This window comes from Lolium rigidum, unplaced genomic scaffold, assembly GCF_022539505.1.
Source record: "Lolium rigidum isolate FL_2022 unplaced genomic scaffold, APGP_CSIRO_Lrig_0.1 contig_17705_1, whole genome shotgun sequence".
Taxonomy (NCBI): domain Eukaryota; kingdom Viridiplantae; phylum Streptophyta; class Magnoliopsida; order Poales; family Poaceae; genus Lolium; species Lolium rigidum.
In genome coordinates, this window is record NW_025899911.1 from 286463 (window position 1) to 295849 (window position 9387).

At 39.5% G+C, this 9387-nt stretch overlaps 2 long non-coding RNA genes across 2 annotated transcripts; both read right to left on the bottom strand.

Annotated features, from left to right (window-relative positions):
- Window positions 1–5350: 5350 nt before the first annotated feature.
- LOC124680504 lies at window positions 5351–6428 on the bottom strand. Its single transcript, XR_006995523.1, has 2 exons — window positions 5868–6428; window positions 5351–5619 (listed from the first exon to the last, which is right to left on the bottom strand). It is a non-coding gene; the product is annotated as an uncharacterized LOC124680504 (long non-coding RNA).
- A 1552-nt stretch (window positions 6429–7980) lies between these two features.
- On the bottom strand, window positions 7981–9174 carry LOC124680503. The gene is made up of 3 exons (XR_006995522.1): window positions 9096–9174; window positions 8906–9011; window positions 7981–8187 (listed from the first exon to the last, which is right to left on the bottom strand). It is a non-coding gene; the product is annotated as an uncharacterized LOC124680503 (long non-coding RNA).
- Window positions 9175–9387: the final 213 nt, after the last annotated feature.

Here is a 9387-nt window from a genome sequence, read left to right on the forward strand (position 1 = left end):
CCTCCGCCCTCACTTCGTGCTCTATTCAATCCGTTCCTGATCGCCGCCCGGCCCTCACGTCTATTATGCTCAACTGATCCTTCCTCCGCCCTCACGTTCGTGCTCTATTCAATCCGTTCCTGACCGCCGCCCGGCCCTCACGTCTATTATGCTCTGTTCAAGCTCTCCTGCCGGCACAAGGGCAATTTAATTTCTTTACACATCTTGGACCATACAATGATGCTGCGATTTGTTGTTCTCAGAGGAGGCTTGCTGATTTCAGAAAACTTAGGTATATAAATCAGCTGGACTCGGTTTGACTTAGCGAGGTGGGATCATTTTAGACACAAAATACCGAGCGTCCTTCACGAGAACGTTTTTTGCACCTTGTTTTGCTGATTCTAGAAGCCCACTCGTTTGGTTTGCGGGAACCAGGCCCAATAACGCAGCCACATGGCCCAGATGCGAGCAGAGTGTTCGGAGCGTATCGAAGAAGATTTGATTGAAGCGTTCGAACCGTTTTTCTACATAGGCGGTGGCAATTAGATGTATTATGCGGTTTGGTGGGAGGGCAAAACGGTCCCAAAAAAAGCGTTGACGAAACTTTTTGGCAGAAACCTTAGCTCCTTTATTATTAGGTATAGATTAGATAACATATGTTATTTGCTAGCGGATTTTGTCTTCAAATGTTAACACAGAGAAAATTGATTTTTAATATACATGTAGTAAATAATATTTTTTAAAGGTTGCAATCTTCTACTGATTCTTTCAACGTGCAAAGCACGTGCTACTTACTAGTATATTAGAATTATGAGCCAAAGCCTGAAATTTTGAGCCATTATTTATTTTGTTCAGCAACTTGTGAATGATCTCTGATTTTTCTAGGTTAGAAATTATAAGTGAGCAGTTACCTGAGCATAGTGTTTTAATGTATTGTAGGATCTGTTATACGACGAAGAAGCAACCCAGTGCACGTTAATCCTTCCTGCAATATATCATAGCAAGCATGTCATGTTGCTACGCAAAATGAAACTGAAGTCTCCTTATTTTGTGACAATATATCATAGCAAGTGTGTCATGTTGCTACGCAAAATGAAACTGAAGTCTCCTTATTTTGTGACAGTGGTTTTTGTGTACCTATGTGAAGAAATCATCTTGGATATGAATTGTTGTTGGAAAGCCTTGCGAGTATATCCCTGAATCAATCTGCATTACAAATATTTTTTTTCGAACTAGGAATATCTTCAGTTTACTTTGTCTTCAATTCATTATTATTCACTCTCATTATTCTTTTTTCTATTTCTTCAGTTTATCTTAATTTGTCTCATTTATCAGTTATCAGTCTTCATTCTTCAGTTTTGACACCTCAGTCTTCATTTTTATTTTATCTTTTCCCTTCTTTCTCTTATTTACTCATTTCAGTTTCTTCGGTGCTCATTGTGAGCGTTCAATTAGATCAGTTTATCTTAATTCTCTTAGTTTCTCGCAGTCCTTAGTCTCAGTATGTTGTTCCTTTGTCCTGTTCATTCTCTCAGTTCTCAATATTTATGTTCTTTATTTTCTCGATTTTTCATTCTTTGCTCAAAATGGGAACTCGGAGGTAGACATTCATTCCCTTAGTCAAAATATCTCAGTTTTTTTATTTATATTTATCAGTTCTCAAGTCTTGAGTTTATCTTTGACTTCCGTCTTCATTTTCTTAGTTTCTCTCAGTTACTTCTTAGTTTGATTTTCTTAGTCTTTGTTTCAGTAACTCCTTAGTTTCAGTTATTTCTTCTTTTTCTTTCTTCATCTTCTTCTTTCTTCGTCTTTTATTTCTTCATTTTTCTGAATCTTAGTTTTATTTATTTGCTTAGTCGGTCTCTTCTTAGTTTTATTTGCGTAGTCTTTCATTCATTCATTTATTCTCAGTTTTATTTGCTCATTTTTCCTTCTTCAGTACTTCCTTAGTTTCAGTCATTTCTTCTTCTTTCTTCACCTTTTCATCTTCATTCTTTTAGTTTCTTTTGCTCAGCTATTTATTGTTTTATTTGTTGCAGCTGAGGCATGAGGATCAAGTAGAAACAGTGGTATTTTGAGACCATGGACAATGTGCCCCATCGATGTGTCTCTTAGTTTGCGAGTTTATCTTCTCAATTAAGTGTGTTAGTCTCCTATTTTCTCAGTCTTTCATTCTAATTTTCTCATTCACTTATCTTTATTTGCCCAGTTGAATTCATGTATTTCATTTATAATTTCTTAGTCTCATCTTATTTCTTCAGTTATAATTCATTCATTCATTCTGACTACACTTTTAAAATATGGATTGTGTTCTAGGAAAAACCTCTATGTTACTTTGGCGACACTTATTTTGGAACGGATGTAGTATCATTTTTCAGTAATGGGATATCATTACTTTCTTTGCTGAACTTTTTCTGATTTTCCCAACTCCATGTTACTTCATCAGTTTCATTTACTCGACAATTTGATATCAAAAGGCATGCTTTAGTCTTTGTTTTTATGTTAACCTTAATCCCAACAGAAGTTGAGAACACATATATCATTTTCTTGCGTTTCTACTAGTCATGAAGTGGTGAGCAGATGGATGAGCTCCGGAAGAGCACACCTCCACCATTTCTGACACCACGGACTCATTGCAACTCAGCTGATTTCTTTAGCCCAGTCTTCTCATTCTTTTCTCTCTGTCATTCTCACTCTTCTTTCTTTGATATTCTTTATGTAATTTTTAAGTACATTTATCTTCTTTTTTTATCTCAAAATCTATTTTCATCTCGTTTTTCTCAGCCGTCATTTTCTCAATATTTCTTTATTTTATCTGATCATTTATTTGTCATCCCTCTCTCAGTTTCCTCAATAAATTCTCATAAGGATCAAAGCATCTGTATATTAGCACGTCATCCACCATCCCGCAAAGAGACAACAATCGTGTGCTCCCTCAACTACGAGGATGAAGTATACGAGAACCGTGTCCATCTCGAGGAGGCTAAACAATTGAGACTGCTGCCATGAGTGAAAATCAAGTTGCAGACGCCACACCACCATCTTCCGATTGGCATGCTTCATGGGAGTATCCCGATCGGCATGGCATCCCTGCATGCACTGCTCCCCCACCAGTAAGTTTTTCCGGCCACTCTTCCTTGAGTAATTCACTCTTTGTGTTTACTCTGTCTCTGTAGTTTGTTCGGTTCTTCTATTTCTCTTCCCCGTCAGTTTTTTTGTCCTATCAACAATCTCTAGTGGCCACTGCTAGTTACCTTCGTTTTTTCATACATGAATGTGCAGCACATTGGTGCAGTTTGCTGTAGTGCAGGTAGGCAGGTAACACCTCACAAATTCAAAAGCTGATGTGAATTACAGTATATGTTCTTAGTGGTAGACATTTACACGGATAATGCCTAGAGACCATAAGCTAAGTAGTTTGAAATCTTCAGTCTAATTCTTCAATCTTCATTATCTCTATTCTTTTGCTAATAATTGACCATTTTTGCTGCAGTAACGATAGGCATTGCTTGATCAAGAAAGAGCTAGAGAGATAGAGTGAAAGGCGGCGGGGGTGACATGCCTGTGCAGACGCTTTTATGGGATCCAAAGGTTTGCCCATCTCCTACTTCTTTGTTCGTTCTGATGTGCTCTTTCTCATTCCCCTCCATCGACTCCTTTTTGTGTTTCCGTGGATTGATTTCTTGTTCCTCCCTCTATCTTTTCTTAGGATTCTCTTGTTTTCCCCTTGTTCTTCTTTTCTTTATCCTGAGCAGGTGTGGTGGCTGCTGCCGTTTTTGCGCAGGGAGGAAGAAGAGAGGCATGTGGGGCTGTTGATTTGAATTGCGCAGTTTCCCTATTCTTTTTGTAAAGCCCAAAAGTAGCCATATGCAACCTCTAAACAGACTGAAAAGGACTGCTAAAATGAGAACGTAAAGGAGCTGGGTTTAGTGAGGTAAAAAACCCAGAAAAAACCATCAAATCATAATGTGCAGATTGGTTTTTTTATGAATATTCAAGCGAGGTGAAAAGTGCTGTACTTACTGACCATTTATTTGTCAGTCCTCTCAGTTTCCTCAATAAATTCTCATAAGGATCAAAGCATCTGTATATCAAGTGGGGTGAAAATGAGTTAATGAAGGGAATATAGTACTATAGTCAAAATCTGACTTATGCCGAATTGCATTTTCAGCTAGATGATGGTTAGACACTCCCAAAACGAAGTTCCTCTTTTTCTTCCCATCATAGCTTTCGTCAAGCATATTTTTAATAATACCATTTTGCCCTCCCACCAAAGCACTTACAAAAACTGCTGCACCACAAGATTTTAGAAAGTTTCCAAAATGACGCGCATCCAAACTCCATGATTTCAGCCTACATAAATCACGTTAAGGGTATGTACAACACTTCTACGTCAGCCTTCCCTTAATTGCTCCACGTAGGACACCTAATGACGTGGAGGTGGGAGAGAGCCAAGAAAAGTTGGAGCCTTTCCTTCCGTAAGAGATCATCTCCTGTTAAGAACGAGAAGGCAAATCTGTGTGTTGTACGGGTTGCTCTTCCTTTTCCATGCATTTTCCAAATCTTGTGCGCTAATTCCCGTCTTGGGGCACGAATTTTTTTCTCTGCGCGCCAAACCAAACTATTCTTTCCCTGCGCTAAATTTTCCTCTCAATGCCATATATTCACATCAAATCAGAGGAAGAGGAGGCACAAACCCTATCACCACCAGCCGCCAGCGCTAATCCATCCCAGCCCCACTGCTCCGGGCATGTCTCGTCGGCCGGCGCCGGCGTGGAATTAAGGGGCTTCACCCCTGGGCATGCGCGGCCGTGTTTCTCAATCACCAATACGCGTGTATGCTCCCCCACCATCAGACCTCCTTTGCTTCAGACCTCCTTTCTGTACAATTTTGTACAGCTATTCATCTGCTCCAAGAATTTTGTACAGCTATTGTCCATCTGCTCCAAGATAAAGGCAGACATATTTTTTGTAGTTCATATTTTAATCCGCTAATGGCAGGTCTGTGCTCCAAGATGAAGATTCATTTGTATTTGATGGTGCAATTATCAACGTACCACAGCAGTCTACAATGGTGCTATTTATTGTTGATCCCTATTTTTTTACAAGTTATTGAAGCGCTAGAGATAACTGTAAGGGACAAGCATTGTATGATATGTTTTCTTGGCCTTCTCTTGCCTTCTTTTGCCTACGTGGAAGTCATAAGGGAAGGCAGTCTTCCCCAGCACTGTACATGCCCTAACACACCACATCCACATATTTGGATAATGAAATGTGACGCCCAGGAAGACTCCATGATTTTACCCTACACTAGTACAAATGCCCGTGCGTTGCTACGGGTCCTCAAATTTTATTTCTCAATGCACATATATAATTCGTAACTCACTACGAAAATTCAAAACAAATCAGAAATATCATAATGTATTACAACATGATAATACTGAACGCAATAAACCCGGCGTGCTAACAGGTCCTTATATCTAGCAAACATGAGATAATGCCTGAGATTGAAGTGAAACAGATACGTGCACAAGGCCATTTAGAGGAACGGTACTTCACAGGCTCATCGATTTCCTCCCAGCCATGGTGCCTAAGGGAGGCAGTTCCACTTCTAAGGAGATGCTTCTTCATCGACCGCAACTGCAATATGATTAAGTCAGAAAAGGTAGCTACTACAGGGCAACAACCAGGGAAGAAGGCATCATTGGAACCATGTTCAAGCCTTCCATATAACTTAGGAACCAGGATGATAATGCGCGCATTCACATCAAAGCTCTTGGCAACACATGATGCATTCACAATATTTAAGTAGATACATAGCAACATTCTCAAGGTCTGGACCTGTAAAAAAACTACTATAAAAGCAGACAGAAAGCTCGTACACTCACCTAAGCTCTTATTTTGAAGCGCAAAAGTGGTGGAGGCCTGCAACCGCCATTGTGCTCCCCCCTATGCTTAAGGGTCAACAGACCCCACATTGCTCCACCATCAAAATCATGAGTAGCAGTAGGTGTTAGTACACACGAATGACAAACATATAACTCTATCTCTTAATTCAATGGGAACACCTGTAAATTCTTTGTTGCAAAATGGTCCTCCTCATATATGATCACATTGATTTGCCAGAAATAAATGATGTAATATTGAGGCAACAGAAACATATATTCAAAGAGCCAGAAACCAATAGAGAGGTGAATCAACTCCATACCTACAAACTCGAGACTCAAGTCGGATCTACATTAGCATATGCAGTTTCAACGCGATCAACAATGCGACCACACCGAAATTGGAAGTAGCTAAAATCATTTGAAGATTCAAGTTAAAGATCATGGATCATATTTGTCATATGCATACAAATATTAGATTACCGATCTAGTCTGTTCATACAAATTTTGAATGAGCAACACTTTGGTAGGAGTTTGGCCTAGCCCATGTCAGTGAAACTATTATTCCTCCGCATTTAATGCTCTGCCATTCTCCTTGAAAATCCTAATATTCGATAGCGAGAAAAAACATGTTTGTACAAGAAATAATCCACCCAAAAATTGTGCATATGAAACATTCACTCGAAGATCCTATAATACACAAAACTCATTATACTTCATGTGAGTTGCTATTTCCATGAGATAAATTTTGTTACATGCTACATGACTACATATCTTTCGATATTGCAAAGTAAAATATCATGTTTATCCCTATGGAATCTCATATATAATCAACACATATATCAATCTCATACTACTTTTGGTACCAAAACAGTAGACATATGGTACTTAGCACATCCCAATCGGCTGAATATATACTTCTTAGATCACTGGTATCATAGATGAATTTGTATAAGTAGAAGTTATCCGAAATAGGGAATTTATAAGGATTGAGTGACTTGCTTGCTTAGTGGGCGCAGCAATGACCAGATGTCGGCATACACCTCTTCCTCCACTACAATAAGCAACTGCTATAAGTTTTTTAAAAGTTCCAAGCGGATGATAGCTTCCGAAGTACTAATATGCCTTTTTTGTATGGTAAGCAACCTAACTAATCAATTAGCACAATTTAAAGCATTGTTCACAAATCAAACACTCCAGACGAGCTATCCACAGCAGAGAGCGAAGGCCAAAGCATCAGGAAGGGTAGTAACGCAAGAAATACACTATGAGATGAAAAGGTTTTCCTTGACCCAAGTATTGCATCAAAAGTCAATTCCCCTTTCCATGTTATCTTTTCCAACATAGTGCAAGTGACGGCAAAGTCGAAGAGAAGGTTAAATTTTACAATGTTAAAATATCACTGCCTGGCATACAGATAGTTTCTTACATTACAACTTATACTCAAATATGTCTCTAACAGATATACTCAAATAATTGTTCACTGCCTAGCATTAAAAACATCCATCGATCTGCAACATTTGGGAAACATGTTTAGGAGGCTCTGTATAATGTATTTGTTTACATGTTGTAAAACACTCGGTGGCAATACATCTCAGTGTGCTTGTTTTTTGAAATGGTTTCGGAACTTGCATGCTTGAGTCAATGACAGCAACCGTCACTCGAAAGCAATACATGTTCAAGGCGAGTGTTTGCGTTCATGCAAACTGCACAAACCATCACTACTTTCAATCCAGAGAAACCACATTCTGGAATTTTTGCCCCGTATGGCACACGAACATGTTAATCAAATTTCTAATAGCAGTTCTCCTGAAGGCATGAATGCAGAAAATTTGTGGGCATCAGACACCAGCAGAACGCGTACCAAGAGATGAGTAGGGAAAGGAAAATTCAATAAAAAAATACATTTTTTTAGAGGTCAAGAAACTACATTGTTGTGGCGTACTTGTAAGTAGAGAATCCCAAATCATAGGCTGGGGATCAATCAGAGTAGCTAACGTCACGGCATCGAAAAAATAGATCACCACGCAGCTAATTCAGGCAGTAATTATACACCAACAATGCCCAGCACAATGGACGCCGCCCGGTTCAATCCATAGAAAATAATGCAGTGACAGCCACAGTCAGACACACTACACCCGTAGACTGGAGAAAAAGCTCTAAATCTGAATAGAAGGAGCATGCATACCTGCTTGTACTGGACCTGGACAATGTAGCACAGTTGAAGAGCAGCATGGGCGTGATGTCCCCGGCGTCGGGGCGCTGAAGTTCGCTGCTCCTACTACTCTGCTTGGTGAATGTTACTACTGGTAGCTAAATGTCGCTGAATTTAACATGGATAAGGTTATATTTATTGTCGCAGAAAAATCTTATATAGCTCATGGTTTAAAAGAGAATCTTAGCGCACATGAAAATGAGCTATGTTGTCAGTAGTCAAGATAGTTCTAGAATTTTCTTTCAAAAAATGAAAAAAAGGATAGTTATAGGGGAATGAATTTAGGCGACCTGTTTGAAAAAATATGATATAAAGGAGAAATCCCTTAGAGTATATAGCATATATGGAAATATCGACGATTGGATCTAGACCTTTTCTAGAGATGCCCTTAAGCTATAAAAGATATCTTCCCTTTCACTTTCGATTGGTCCTGCTAGCTACAAGTTGGGTTGCTATAATCTTAGTTTCATCGTGCTAATTCAGTGCTATTTAAAAATATCTACTGTACTATGAACATTCCTATGTCGAGAAGAGATATTGGGATAATCAATCAACCTGTGCCTACAAAACGCATCCAGGGAATCTGTAATATAACACAAAGCAAGGATCCAGTGAAAATATAAATACCAATATCATTTTTTCACCGGTTCACCCTTCAGGTCATTTTTTTAACCAATTGCAGCAGTTAGATTGCTATTCAGCAATAAATTAGCAAACCAATACCAAGGAGTACTTCACCATGAGGACACGAGGATTGGTTGATTACTACAGATTCTTTAACATAAGTATCAACAGTGAGAAAAGATAGAGATAATATGACACTTACGTTACTGTCCCTTGCTCAATCTGAGATGATTCTTCCATCCACCTCGCCACGCTTTGTTATGCACTGGGATCCTCCATGACATAAATCTTTATTAGTAATCTGCAAACTGCCATCGATTCAGGTGCTCACCCAGTGTATCAATCATCACGGAAATTAACTGGACTCAAAGAGAAGCTAGACTGCAACGTACTCAAAATTTCAAAGCTGAAGGAGATTGAAAGTCTGCACCGAATAGTTCCATCGACATCACTGGATTGCATCGGTTCAGGCGATCACATACACACTACCCGTAGACTGGAAAAGAAGCCCCAAATATGAAGACATACGTCATACCTGCTTGTACTCGGACCTGGACGGTGTAGCACAGTAGAAGAGCAGCGTGGGCGTGATGTCCTCGGCGTCGGGGCGCTAGACCGCGACGATCCTAGCGCGTGCGCCGCCACCTGATTGGCATCGATGGCAACACGGTCTGGTGGTCAACC